At 38.7% G+C, this 15,078-nt stretch overlaps 1 non-coding gene across 1 annotated transcript; it reads right to left on the reverse strand.

Annotated features, from left to right (window-relative positions):
* Positions 1 to 3,522: 3,522 nt before the first annotated feature.
* Positions 3,523 to 3,641, reverse strand: LOC126082295 (5S ribosomal RNA). The gene has a single exon (XR_007518532.1). It is a non-coding gene; the product is annotated as a 5S ribosomal RNA (ribosomal RNA).
* Positions 3,642 to 15,078: the final 11,437 nt, after the last annotated feature.

A 15,078-nucleotide genomic window follows, 5' to 3' on the forward strand; every position in this document is an offset into this window, starting at 1 on the left:
TGAATGGACCAACCTGAAAATCCTGAATTACCAGATTTCTCTGCACCCTCTAAGCAGGCAGAAGCAGTCTCAACCCATCCACTGATATCAAATGAAACAGATGCAAGATGATACTTTTACTTCCTAAAATGCAGCCATAGCCTTCATTACTTCCACGCCAATATCTAGAATCAGCCTAAGCGAAGACTTCAGACCCTTTTTCCAGGATCCATTAGCTTGTATGTTCAAAAAAATGTGGAATGTGGCTGGTAAGTAATGGCAGTAACCAAAATAACACATGTGGGAGTAAATTTTGACAATGTTAGACTGAGTAAGGAAGAGTATTATGATGGACAGAAGAGAATATGCTGACATGGGAGCAATTTGTTGGTGGTTATTGATCTGGTAAATTCCTTCTTCCCAATATTCATTAAAAAAAAAAAAAATGGAGATTAAAAGTAGTTAACCTAAAAAAAAGTAGCCCTCACAAATCAAGACAGCAGTATATATTCACTGTTTTGCTCCCTGACTATGTTAACTTTCTTGCAATCTATTATAATATAGACTACAGGTATCTTGTTTGTCTTGACAATCAATTATATTGATGGCACCAAGCTAAGTGAGCTAGAAGAAGTACCCCAGATGCCTTAACAAGGATTCAGGGCCTGCCACATTGGTGAAGTTCTTGGGAGTTCAACACTTTGGGACATGCTAAAATACCCCTCAAATGTAAAGGATATGTTTTTGGACCTTACACTCCCTTCCATTAAGAAAAAGCAGTGATTGGCCACTATGAAAAATATCTAAGTATGTGTTCTGACCAACCTCATGCAGATGCAACCTGACAGCCTTAGGTTTCATGCCTGAACCAAGTGTCTCTTACCTCTTGATCTTGACTTTCCTGTTCACATAGTGGTGACACAGCACCTACTCAGCACCCACTCTTGTAAAAGCGAGAAAGATGGTGGTATTTATGCCTTATGGGGTGACCCTTTGACCTATGGAAAGTTGGATTCTGTGAGTGAATTCTTTCCCTTTGTCCTTTTGGTTGAGCAATATCAAAATATGGTTTATATGGCTACTTGAGAGAGTTTTCTGTGAGGTAGAGGAAATAGTGGCGCTTGGTATCTGTCCTCACGTTGATTTTCCCTCCTTTCTTCTGTACTTCCCTTTTCTTTCACTGCAGCTCCATTTGATTTTCCTTCTAAATAACGCAGTATCACATATGTTTTTTCTTAGGCTCTGCATTCTGCAGAACCCAGGATAAGCAGAAGGGTTCCAAGTTTTTGTTTTGTGGAGTGCAGTTCACTGATAATAAGGATAACTAAAGAAAGATTAGATTTAGAACCAAAAGATCATTAGCTCAACTGGACTTGATAACTAATTCAGATATACAAAAGGAGATATCAGGGAAGAATTTGGATATGTGTGCATGCAGCTCAAAGGGAAAGTCAGGAATGGCTATAAAGTGGAGTCATTAATGTATGGATTGTAAATGAAACTATGATAGGAGTGGATTGTTATGGAGAGAGTGCAGAGTAAAAAGATAGAGGGTCTATGAGCAATCCAGGGTAATATTATATATATTCCTTGAGATGAAGAAAACGAAAATCTATAAGAGCAGAGGAGGAGCAGCTGAAGAGGTGGAACAAAAACCAATAAAGCATATGTGTGTGGGGGGAGGGGTAGGGTTGGTTATGGAAGCCAAGAAAAGAGTAGTTCATATAGGAGGTGATTGGCAACAAGGTGATTGTAGAGTCAGTAAAAACTTGGCAAATGTAGCATAATGAATATTACTGGTGATATGGAGGAGGTGGGCAGGGTAAGCTATTTCCTGGGAGTAAGAGGTGAAGGGAGCAGAAGACATATTAAGCATAAGGAAACGGCACAGAGGCAAGAGACAGCAAGGAATGTCATGTAAACGTCTCGAAATTTGGTGGTGTTAAAATATAGAAACAAGAACAAATGAAGAACACTACACATAGACATGGATTTTTATCTAAGAAGCCACTTGGCATTATTTAGGAAACTTCTCATAATTTGAAGAATGAAGAGAGAAGTTTTGTTTTTAACCTGGGAAGCATTTAATGCAGGAGATTTTATAGTGTCTAAAAAAAAAAAATTTTTTTTTTTTTTTTATGGCCCTTAGGAGCTGTGGTGGTGCACTGGTTAAGCACAATTTCGAACCCACCAGCCAGCTCCATGGGAGAAAGATGTGGCAGTCTGCTTCCATAAAGACTTACAGCCTTGGAAACCTTATGGGGCAGTTCTACTGTAACCTATAAGGTTGCTATGAGTTGGAATAGACTCAACAGCAGTGGGTAAGATGGCCTCTAGATCATCTAAGGAAAAGCTTTAGGGAATATTAAATTTGTGTGTAATGTGTTTTACTAGAGAAACAGGCATTTGTCCAATTCTCAAAGAGGTCTAAGAATCCCAAAAGATTAGTAACCACTTATAAGGGTGTATTCCAGAATCTCCGTTTGCAGAATATTCATTGCTTTTAGACATTTTTTAAAATTGCTGAACACAAATGTGAGACTGTAATTACGATCTCAAGTATGCTTGTGCAGATCTTGTGTGCAAAACCATGCCGACTCTGATAGAAAAAAAAAAGAGGAAAGATAATTACAAGCAGCAGGCAGAATATAATTGTAGATACAAATGCTAAGAACTGAGAGAAGCCCAGACAATTGAAGGATCTAGAAAGCAAATTAATTTAAAGAAGTCAAGGTGCCTGAAATAGCAGGTAAGAGGGGCTAGGCTCCCCCAGGGCAATTTCCAGAAGAGTGGTAGAGCCTCAAGTTGGTAAGTTATTAATTATATTTAAAAACTAAAAATTCAAAATATTGATTAAAAAAAGGGTATTTGTTTGGGCTGGAGTGATCTACATCCTCCTGAAATTGTCTGCTGCAGTTAAAAGATAAGACATAGCCAAAAAAAAAAAAAAAGATACTTTGAAAATTATCATAATAAATACAACTAACTTCCATTATCATATGAAAGATCTTTCTCTGCATAAACTGAGGCTGGAAAGCATTGTTGAATATAAACAAACTGCTAAGTATTAGATATGATTTCTTCTCTTTTATTCCTTTTAATAGATGATTAGTATATCTATAAATAGTAAGCATCAGAGGACTGTAATTACTAGGAAATTTTTGATTTCTAAATCTGTTGTGTCATTTTCTTTCACATAGTTCAAATCAGACAGATGGTAGTTCCCAGTATAAAAGGTGAAATCAAAAGTAAAATTCAGGCTTTGTTCAAAACCTGTTGCTTATCTCTTTTCAAGTCTATCATTTCTATTCTATGTTGATACTGAGCTCATTATTTTCTCTCACTTATTGCTTCCAATTTTGTGTGTGTGTTAAAATATACTTAAAAACCACCCCATTGCTGTGGAGTCAATTCCTACTCATAGTGTAGAGTAGAACTGCCCCACGGGGTTTCCAAGGAGCGCCTGGTGGATTCAAACTGCTGCCCGACCTTTTGGTTAACACCCATAGTTCTTAATCACTGTGCCACCAGGGTTTCCATAAAAGCCTACAGCACCTGGTATTCCCAGGTGGCCTCCCATCCAAGTACTAACCAGGCCCAACCCTGCTTAGCTTCTGAGATCAGACAAGATCGGGCGCGTTCAGGGTGGTATGGCAGTAGACACAAGGTACTTACCAACCACAAATCAAATCATTGAAGTGGCTTTTTATTCCTGTCTTTCTCCTTTCCCATTGTGTCTATTAATTTTAGAACACATTTCTTTACCAAATATCTCTCAGACTCTAAATTTAACCCTTTTAAGAAATAAAAGAGTATCTTGTCTTTCCTTGTTAATTCTTTTATTTTTACTGAAATACTGCTCTGCAAGTCGGGGAGCTCAAAAAATATGGTGTCCTTCATTCATATCAATCTCATAGATTTTATTTTTCAGTGCTTTGATTTTTACTCCAGGGATATTTGTGAAGAAAAAATCAGTAATGATTTCTAAACTAAATTATATTTCTTGCTAACATATGGTTAAATGGACTTATTGATGGGGAGTTCTTATAGTCAGAAGATTCAGGAATTTTAACAGCAACTTGAAAGGATGTTTGTAAGAGGTAAATATCCAGAATAGGGCCTGGGAAGGAAAGAACTACTATGAGTAGAACAAAGGATATTCCCATATTTTATATTTTATTTAAAACAAGTGTGCCTTTATTGAATGTTAATGTTATAGGAAGAAGGATATGTGTATTAAGTAGTGACTTTATTTTGAAAAAAGAGAGAGCTAGAGTTACAGACATATAGCAAATTTAACCATTAATGTTGTAATTTGCCCAAGTGCATTAGTTGAGAGACATCCCGTAGGAAAAAAAGCGTCACCTCGTGAGGGTGATTCATTCCCTGTCACACTTTTAAGATATTTATAGTAGGTTTTGGTCTGATAAGTGTTCTAGAAGTTCATTTTGTTAGATTCAACATATCCCCAAATTCTTTGGCCCTGGAACCCTAAATAATATCTCTTAGCTTTTTAGAATACAAGTATTAAACAGAACATGATTTGGAAATACTCTGCAAGTCTATATTTTTAAGACTTTTTTTTGCAATTAAATAATTAAAGGGAATATTATAAAAGGACATCATCCATCAGTGTGTTAACTTTTCCCATAAGATATAGGCCATTTAATATTTTAACCTGTTTAACATTATTTCACTTTTCATATCTAATACCAGCGTTGAGTTGTACTACTTACCCATGGCTTATTTAATTTTCATTGTATCTAGCATAAAATTTCTAAACATTTAAACCCGAAGAACCCCAATGTAAGTTATGCCTTTAATTTCGTTTAAACAAAACATCATTTTTTGTTAGTTTTGTGGAAGAAGGACACTTTTTAGTATTCACTCTTAGGCATTACAAAGTGCGTTATGGTTTTGAAAGATTTTGTTCACTTCTAGTATTATTCAACCTAACTCCCAGAGGATCCATTTTGTTTAATGAGATAGTATTCACAAGGTCAGAAATGAGATCCTTAAAAAAGTTTTATCGGATATTTGAGGCCATGAGAGTATTATATAGTTCATATTGAAAGAGTAATTTGCTAAACAAACAAAAATTTTGCTTTTTTTTTTTTAAATTATACTTTGAACTCTAAGTGATTTTATATACAGTGTGGACCTTTTAAAATAGTTATTTGGGGAACAGGATCAATAACAGTGATAAATGATTTTATAAATATTGAACTTGTATTGTATGCACTTTCATGGTTCAAGATCACATGTCACATGATATGACAGCTTTGTTATAACTCAGACCTAGGTGTTTATATTTTCTTTTCACTCTGTTCCTGTGGGATATAATGAAAAAACACTTTTATCCCTTTGTTCAAATGGTTAAAGGAAGTCATGAAAAATGTTAAATGGCAGCACTATGATTTTATCTATGTTTCTCCAATCCCAGTCCATGGCTTTTTTTCCAATAGATTACATTTTAAAATGTTATCCTTGGGTCCTGAAAAAAACTCAAGAGCTGGCATGTTTCTAATGCCTGAATGAAACCCTGGTGGCATAGTGGTTAAGAGCTGTGGCTACTAACCAAAAGTTCAGTAGTTCAGATTCACCAGGTACCCCTTGGAAACCCTATGGGGCAGTTCTACTCTGTCCTATAGCGTCACTATGAGTAGGAATTGACTCAACTGCAATGTTTTTTTTTTTTTCTTTAACTCTTATTATGAAACAGTTGATTTCTTAAAAAAGAACTTTTTTCTATCTTTAGAAATTAAATTTATATTTTTAACAGTCTGATTTTATTCGTACTACTTGAATTTGTAAATATATTATCACGAAAAGTGTGCATTATTATTACAAAGTCAACAATACTTCGTATTAAGCATTGGTTCATTTGGGAGGCATAATAAAATTAAATTTTATCTCTTCAGTATATAGAAACTAGAGAAAATATTTTTCCTAGCATCTAGGAAAAAGTCATAATGATTATATCTGTTTTGTACTTTTTTCTCTCTCCACCTCATTTACCTACTGACTGGAGAGTACATGAAGAAGCATGTCTCACAGTCTGAGGAATAGAGATGGAAAAAATATTTTCTATCAAATGTGTTTATGAAACCCTTTATCTAGTTGTTGTTCAACACATATTAACCATCTTTTTAGAACTCTGTAAGATAAAAAAACTAAATAATAATTATGTTAAAATAAAAAATTCTGGAAATACTCATTAGCGAACATCCGATATGTGTACTTCTTCATAAATTTATTAAAAAGGTGTGTCAAATTGTCTATTTTCTTTCCATGTATGTTATTTTGGATGATCCTTGAGAAAATCCCAACATGGAATCAAAACATCTTGATATCTGTCATGTAATATATTTTTCTAAAAGACCACAAAATAATAATAAATTAAGGCCATTGTTTTGAAAGATGCCTGCCTCCATCAAAATGCTCTTCACTGCAAGATAGCTGCACGTACAAACTGGGAAAACTAGGGTCATATGCAAACCTTCTGCTTGAAGACTTTCGTGTGTGTCTCCATGGTTTATTTTGGGAGATCAGTATCACATTGTTTCCTAACAACGTAAAAGAAAAGGCTCTACAGGAGTGAGGTCTAGGGGATTTGCCCCTTGCATTGTTGTCAGGTACTAGGTTCCGTCGAGTCAGTTACGACTAATAGCAACCCTATGTACAATAGAATGAAACACTGCTGTTCCTTCACCATTCTCACATTGTTATGCTTGAGACAATTGTTGCAGCCACTGTGTTGATCCATCTCGTTGAGGGTCTCCCTCTTTTTCGTTGACCCTCTACTTTACCAAGCATGATGTCCTTCTCCAGGAACTGATCCCTCCTGATAACATGTCCAAAGTATGTGCCCCTTACATTACTTAATGCAATTAAAGCTGAGGCCTGAGAAGTTATTGTAAAAGGGTCAGAACACTCATCTCTTTGTGGGAAAGATAGTCTTGGTTAGGCGTGCGTGTCCTCAGTAATGAACCTGGCAAACACTTCTGTCGCTGTTAGCCTCAAACCAGGAGAGGAACTTTCCAGCTCTGGAGACCAGAATATTTAGAAGATTGAAACCTCTTACCTTCTGGCAAAAGACAGGGAACGTAATAGCTGACTAGAATCTGGACATCAGATTATATCAGAAATAAAGTCTGGTAAAACCCTTCCTCTGTCTGTCTGTATCTCTCTCTGCCTCTCTTTCTCCTCTGTTGTACAGAAATTTCCCTTTCAAAGTAATTAATCAATGTACAGTCTAACTCAGAGGGTACAGCAGACGAACCTGTTGCCTATTTTACTCAATATTAAAAAAAAAATGTAACTTGGAAAAAAAATTTCAGCTTTTAGTTAAAATGTTTATGTTAACAGATCATTAAATCCAAGAGCTAGGTGTTATATGGTGACAGCACATTACACAACAGTGCTATCTTTGTGATACTTTTGTGGTGTATTGTGACCCTCCCCTCCTGTTTTTTTCTTGCTTCTCTGTATAATGCTCCAAACACCAGACAAAGCAGGTCTCAGGGGTATGTGGGCCAGCAAGACTGGCAAGATTAACCACAGTAAAGCTAAACTCAAGTAGGGGGTTTTGCAATCTGAAGACTATTCCTTCTCATTTCACCTACTGCCACAGAATCATTACTCCTGTGTTGATGGAAAAGTCCCAACAACATCCTTAGGCCTACATGTGGTAGACTCAGCATTGCTAACTTATGAGGAAATAGGCATGGGCATGGTCAAGGCTGGCTTGATGGCTGTCTGACCAGTGCAATTGCAGAGGGCCCTGTTCTCAGAAGGATCCCATTCTTGGCTAGAATATTCTGTGGTTGCCATTTTCTAATTCTGAATAATTTCATCTTTGATTTTGTGTTTTTTAAGTGAAGTCTGATGAATAATGGGGCAGCTCTAGGGCTTAGAGTCTTGGCTCCTGTGTGATCCTACATCCTGCTACTCCCATGGACAGTTCTTGGCCATTCGCTCCCTGACTCCTTGATGCCCCAGACCCTGACCAGCTTCCTCTTCCCTGCTCTGCCCAGTGACTTGTTCTGCTCTTGCCCCATGAGGGTCTGGCCACAGACATGGAGAGGTCAGGATGTGCACCCAGGGATTCTCAAGGCAGAACATGGTACTAGCTTCTCACCTACCCTTCCAGGTATAGAGTACATCACAGCTTGGGGGTTGCAATTCCTTGAGGTTTACCAGTTCAACATGGTTTGGGGCAGCCCATAAAGAAAGGAGGTTGACTTCGCTGATTGCCAGGGTACATCACATCAGCCTGACTCCTGGAGAGAAAGAGAACCCACAGCTGGTGGGCACTGAGTTGCAGCACGTGGTCCCTATGGTGCCTGTGAGGGTGTACACTGGCCCAGCCAGCAATGAGAAAACAACAGGGCAGATAGAGAGACACCAGAAAAAGGAAAACATTTTATATATTAGTACCTTTTCCTGCTTTTAGAACGAAAAACCTCACATTTTCATTTTGCACTGGGGCCCACAAATTATGAAGCTGGCCTTGGGCATGGTTGTGAAATTTCATGTATGGTTTTGCAATGAATATCCTTTCTTGTCTTTTTTTTTTTTTTTTTTTTATCCTTTCTTGTCTTTAGGTAATTACAGCAAGTGTCCAGATTTATGCAAACATTTAACACTTTCTTCCTACCTCCCCCAATCCAGGGCATAAAAAAGGAATCATGGAGGAGGAAGATGCAGTCAAACTGGAGAAAGAATCAGTAGATTGTGGCCTGAATACCAAGTGAAGGGGAAGCTGAAACGGGCGTGTGGTAGACTTTACCTATTTTTTGGTAATATTTGAAGACCATTGCTAATTATGGGTCAGATTGACAGTGATATGCCATGGGTAGCCTGTGATTTTCCTGGGGCAGATTGCTCTATTAGATGTGGAAGTACCTGGCATTAAAGGAGTGGTTTGCATAATTATGGGGCTACTTGAGAAAGACTATGTAATAATGTTATTGAAAAGTCTGCAATTGGAGGAGGGAATAATCATTTCTTTTGGCTACTGATAGTTTTGAATTTTGTCAAGTCATGAATGCGAGTTCGTGTGCAGTTAACTAGGTAAAAGTTTGCATTTGGTGTGTCAAAGAAAGAATTACAGAAATGAGAAACAAATTGAGGGCTGGGCTATATGATTAGGCTTAAAAACTGGAGTACTGTTAAATATCTTCCCTAAACCCTTGTATTAGTGGTTGTAGAGGATACCTTAGAAGAAAAGGAATCATGCTAAATTCATTACAGTATTTCCCAAAATGACTTCAAGGAGGTTGGTTTTGAAATCTAATGAGAGCATGATGGTCCCCAAGCACTTGAGAGTTTTGTTTGTGTGTTTCTTTCAGGAGAAGTAGGAGGCCCTCAGCTTCCTGGCCTCTTCCCTGATCTGCTTTCAAATTGAATATATCTTTTCCTATCTCTCATGTGAGAGGCTCCTGTCATCATATTTTTATTTTTAAAAATAGTTGAATGCTTTCGTTTATATTTTTGAAATGAATTCAGTTTTCTTGAGATGCTTCATTTATGTAACTTGAATGATTTATATGTTACTTCCTGATTTTTTTTTTTTTCCTGATTAGAATTTGAGGGAGGAGGGTTAAGATCCTGTAGAGAGAAAACCTTCAGAAATAGTTATTGAATTTAAGCAAATGTGCAGAGAATTCCATGCTGTTAATTCCAAATGGCAGAAGAGACATCAATTAGATAGATTTCTGTTACTGAGCAAAAGGCGACAATAGTTTTAAAATTAAAAGTTTCTATATAAGACATTTAATATAAATAAAAAGAATTGGCTAGTTTAACTGACTTATTTGAGGTAAGATAAAATGTGATAAATCTATTATATAGAAGATATTTTAAGATTTAGCCTACATTTAAAGCCCTATGAAATGTTTTTGGAATCAGTCTCTCATTTTCAAGACCAGTGTTACATGTCATTAGATTAGGTAGTCCAGCAAAGTTCTTTTGGTTCCTAAATATTTCTTTATCCTGTTTTAGCTTTAAAGTACATAACTGGGAACAAACAAAACAAAGCAAAAACCCTTTAATTCCATGATTAGTTCTTTACGTTTGACAGTTATCATCCCTGAAAAAGAACACATTGCTTGAATTCATGATCTATGTGTATGATAGTGGAAGCACGAGGGAACTGGGCAGACAGAATTTTACACACAAGGGAAGAAAGATTACAGAAAGAGGCAGGAAACATGACTGAAGACAAGCTGCCTCCTCCATAATTTTCCCCCTGACTCCTAAATTCAGAATGTCAGGTGACAAGACTTTAATGGCATATTCATTCTCATCCTTATGAGACAAAATATTATAATTCATCAGAGGCCCTTTTAATCACTACCTGATACGCTTTATGAAGCAAATCCTCTAATCTTTCTCAAAAGAACAAGAAGAAATAAAATAACCCTCCAAGTCCACTTTGAGATTAGTGGCCTCTTTCTTAATTAAAAATGTCTTGTGGAGCGAGATTGTGTGAACCTCCTTCTCAATTAAAACGTACAAATATCATTTTATTAGGTAACAAATGACTTTAATATCTCACAAAGCATTGCTGCTTTGAGATCCACAGGCCACCTATGAACTTCTGACTTTCGGGTTTAATAACTACAGAGTGTAAAGCGTAGAAGTGCCAGAAAATGTCTTATAGGGATTCATGCCCCTGAGGAGCTGTAAAAGGCAAAGTCAATGGAAGTCTTTGGGATCCATTGTTTGCTTTACTCTGAAGAGCTAGGATTCTCATCCTGACGCCTATGACTGTGCAAGCCAGTAAATACCCCCAAAATATCCAATATTTTATGTGCATATGCTTGTGTTTTGGGAGGTTGTACAGATTTCATCAGCCACTTCTACGATTTGTAACTAAAACTGTTTTTCAGAAGCACTGCAGTAAGGCTTCTCTGTCTCAGTACTATTGACATTTTGGGCTAGATAATTTTTCAGTGTAGGGGCTGTCCTGTGCGTTGTGGAATGTTTAACACCATTCCTGGCCTCCACCTACTAGATGCCAGTAGCAACCCCTCCCCACCATTACCAGTTTTGGCAGCCATGTCTCTTGACATGACCCCTGGGGGGAAAAATCCTCCCTGGTTGAGAACCATTGCACTACACTACAGATATTACATGAGATTTTTTTTTTTTACTAGCTGGTGAAATTTTTATCTGTTCTTACCACATCTGGTGACACGTATTATTGTAGTAGAAGCTGTATTTATCTATGAAGTAAGCATAGTAAAAAGGCAACTTTTGATTGTCTCGTGTGTTAAACGTGAAAGAGAAGGCAAACACAATCATGTAGCCTACCAGCTGAGCTCTGGGTTACAAAGTAGTGAATTTTGAGTCGGAATTCCTGGGTTCCAGGCTTAGTTCTATCACTCTTAACTTTGGGACCTTGCAAATAATCCTAATCCTGGCTGTATTTTAGTGTTCTCATCTGTGAAAGATTATCAATATTAACTAAACTGACCTCATAGGGTGTTTGAGAGTCAAATATGATCATGGATATGGAAATGCTCTGTAAACTATACAGCTCTGTTGAAATGTAAGATGGCATCATTAAAAACAACTCTGCCTGGTGGCAGGAAAATTGAATTGTTTTCTCTTTCCATAAATATTAGTGAAAGGAACCCCAAAGTGGAGCCTGCCTTCTCACTGCGTTCAGGTGGGTCCATTCACTGCTAAGTATATTCATTTTATCTCATCCTTTAAATAAAGAATTCCTTTTGTGAATGTTTTGTAATGCTAAAACATATTAGTACTGTATTATAAAAGCATAATTTATAAATAAACCAATACACGTATTGACAGTATGTGCTCAAAAAAGGCTTTAGCAATCGAGCTCCGATACAAAAAATATTAGCAGAACTCTACTCTGGAGAGCAGTGTTGGCCTTGTGGCTTCAAGAAGTGCTTTTTTCTTTATGTGACTCCAAGTTATTGTATATAGGACAAAGAACTCAATTTGGTCTTTTGTCTCTGGTTTCTGAAAATAACCCTTGAAATTCCCAAGCAATTGAGGTGCCTTTTGTTTTCTACAACAACAGCAAGGCAACTTTTAAACATGTGCAAATGAGTTGAGAGCCCTCAATCCCACCCTGGCAACAGATCTTAAAAAGGAGGGGGGAGGCACAATGCAGGCAATCATGTATACTCATTGAATGGATAGATCATAACTATGCATATTCAGTGAGCCCTGGTGGCACAAACCATTAAGTGCTGACCTGCTAACTGAAAGGTTGGAGGTTCGAACCCACCCAGTGGCTCTGCACTAGAAAGATCTGGCAATCTGCTAAAGATTACAGCCAAGAAACCTAATGGGGCAATCTATTCTGTCACACTGAAAACCCCAATCAATACCCTTCCTCCTCACTCCCCCCTTTCTTTGTCTTGCTAACCATGAGCTTGTTTTGAGCAACATTTTTCAGGAAGCCACAGCAGGCAGTGGGTCCATCCATTGAACTGGCCCAAGCTATACCTTGAAGCATGCGCATATTGAAGAGATCACATCCTCCCACCGACCCTGGACTGATTGTCACCAGAAAGAATGATATTTCCCAGCCCATGATTTCACTGGATTCCATTTTAGAAGCCAGGGGTCCCACTACGTGGACATCCAATGGAAGGTGATTTAATATCAAGACCTCCAAATATGGGCATGGGAGGTCTAAGGGCAGAGTTCTGGGTACCAAACCCAAGCCCCGAAGTCACGGGAAACAATAAGCTCCCCAGCCCCCTCAGACAGCGAGCATGAGCCCTTATGGTTGCTAGACCCCGTGTTGCTCCTTGTCTGTGCAGACAATAAATTTCCACCTTCTGTTTCCCTTGCAGCTGGTGGTATGGCATCTGTCTTATTTTGATTGACAAATTTTTTTTTTTTTTTTTATTGGACAGGACAAGAACCCTCATTCGGTTACAACACGGGGTCTCTATGAGTCAAAAATGACTCGATGGCACATAACAACAACAACAATGTGCATATTCTTTGAGTCCCCAATGACTAAAGCACCTTGGACCTTGGAGCTCTCTTTTGGGGCTTCCTGGATTGTCAAGAACATCTATGCAAGGAAGAGGGTGTGGCACATCCCTGGGGACAATGGAAGTCTCATACAGAGACCTTTCCCAGACCTTGCCAGATGGTATCTTTTCTCTTATAGCCTTTCTGGTTATAATAAATGAGCAACTATAAGTAATAGTCTCTGTGAATTTTGTGAGCCATTTTAGAGAATTAACAAGCCCACTAGAGTCATTGAGGTGAGCTGACTTAGCTTGGGTGGCTAATTCAGAAGAGAGCTGTGTAGGAAGTCAATTTATGAAGACCCAGCTCTAGGTAGCTTGGTGATGGAGAAAGGCTACATGGGCAGTTGAAGAAGAAGGACAGAGCTCTTCTAGCTTGTGACCTAGCCCCAGAGGGCTAGAGAAAGAGAGAGGGGCTGGTCTAAAATGTGAGAAATTGTGCAGACTCCTGAGCCTACAGCTGGTACCTGATAACCTGGTCCTGGATGGTTAGGAACGTTTTGACCTGGCTCAGTGTGGCCAAGAATGAAGTCTGACCTAACTCTGGGTGGTTAGGGTGAGAGAGGAAGTGCCACAAAAGTGGGTGGTAACAAGGAATGGAGATGTGGGAAGGTGAAGCCTGGGTTCAATTTCGAATGGCAATTGGGTTCGTACTGATTCCTATCACAAAGTTAACAATGAAGATGGGGTTTGCCTATCTTGACCCTTTGTCTGCTCATTGTTTTAGCTGCTAAACCCGTTGCCATCAAGTCAATCCTAACGGCATCCCCATGTGTACCAGAGTAGAACTGTGCTCCATAGAGTTTTCAATGGTTGATTTTTGGGAAGCAGGTCACCAGGGTTTTCTTCCAGGGCTCCTCTGGGTGGACTCCAACGTCCAACTTTTTGGTTAGCAGCTGAGTATGTTAACTGTTTGCACCACCCAGGGACATACTAGGGTTGTTAAACTCGGGGGTTTCAGGCTGGCTAAATATCAAGATTACCTGCAGGAGTACTTTAAAATATGGGTGTCTAAGCACAGGCCCAGACCTGCTGACTCAGAATCTCCAGTGATAGAACCCAGCATCGATGTGTGATTCTGCCATACAAACATGCTGAGAACTGACTCAGGCCCTTAGTAGTTAACAAGTTAGCTATTAATTAATTGTTTTTACAAGCTTAGCAAAAAATAGGTGAGGGTATACAGGGAGGCTGCCAGGATGGAGATGCTGGTAGGAAAGTTTGAAGAATAAACCTTGACTTTTTTTCTAGAATGAACCCTGACCTTGTATTTATCTTTATATATAACTTCAACTACTGTGCTGTAAAAAAAAAAAAAAAAAAAGTATATATGTATATATATATAATTTTCACATCTATGTCATGGGTTTCTATTAGAGAATTGTGGTGCAGTAAATTACTTTTATATGGCCTTTCTAGCCATGGTCTCTTAATTCCCACAAAATGGCTGGGACTATGCAAATAAAGTGTATAAAACTCTTGCAGGAATTGACAGCAACTGTGCAAAAAAGGTACCTGTGGCCTAGGGTTAAGAGCTACAGCTGCTAACCAAAAGTCGGCAGTTCAGATCCACCAACAGTTCCTTGGAAACTCTATGGGGCAGTTCTACTCTGTCCTACAGGGTTGCTATAAGTCAGAATCAACTCCACGGCAATGAGTGTGGTTTTTTTTCAGTTGGCCTACTAATGGGATTGATCAGTTGTGACATCCTGCTAGGCTTAAAAGAGCCAATCTCACAAAGGTTGAGGGGAACCCCACCACCATCAAGAAGAGCTGGGGGCAGAGAGTGTCTTTTGGACCCGGGGTCCCTGGGCTGAGAACCTCCTAGACCCAGAAGGTAGAGAGATCTGTAACATTGGCGATAGATGGTGCAAGATAGCATGAGCAGTAAGAACACAGAGACTGGTGCAAAATGGCTGTGGTGGTCTTCCTGGCCCATGGAGCAAGGTAGCTGCAGTGGGCTTGCTGACCCATGGAGTTAGAGAACTGAGTGCCTTCAGGCAGGAGGCTTCATAGAGGCAGCACTTATCAGCAGAGTTAAAGAGCGGTAACACTTGCCTGAACAGGGCAC

This window comes from Elephas maximus, chromosome 8, assembly GCF_024166365.1.
Source record: "Elephas maximus indicus isolate mEleMax1 chromosome 8, mEleMax1 primary haplotype, whole genome shotgun sequence".
Taxonomy (NCBI): Eukaryota; Metazoa; Chordata; class Mammalia; order Proboscidea; family Elephantidae; genus Elephas; species Elephas maximus.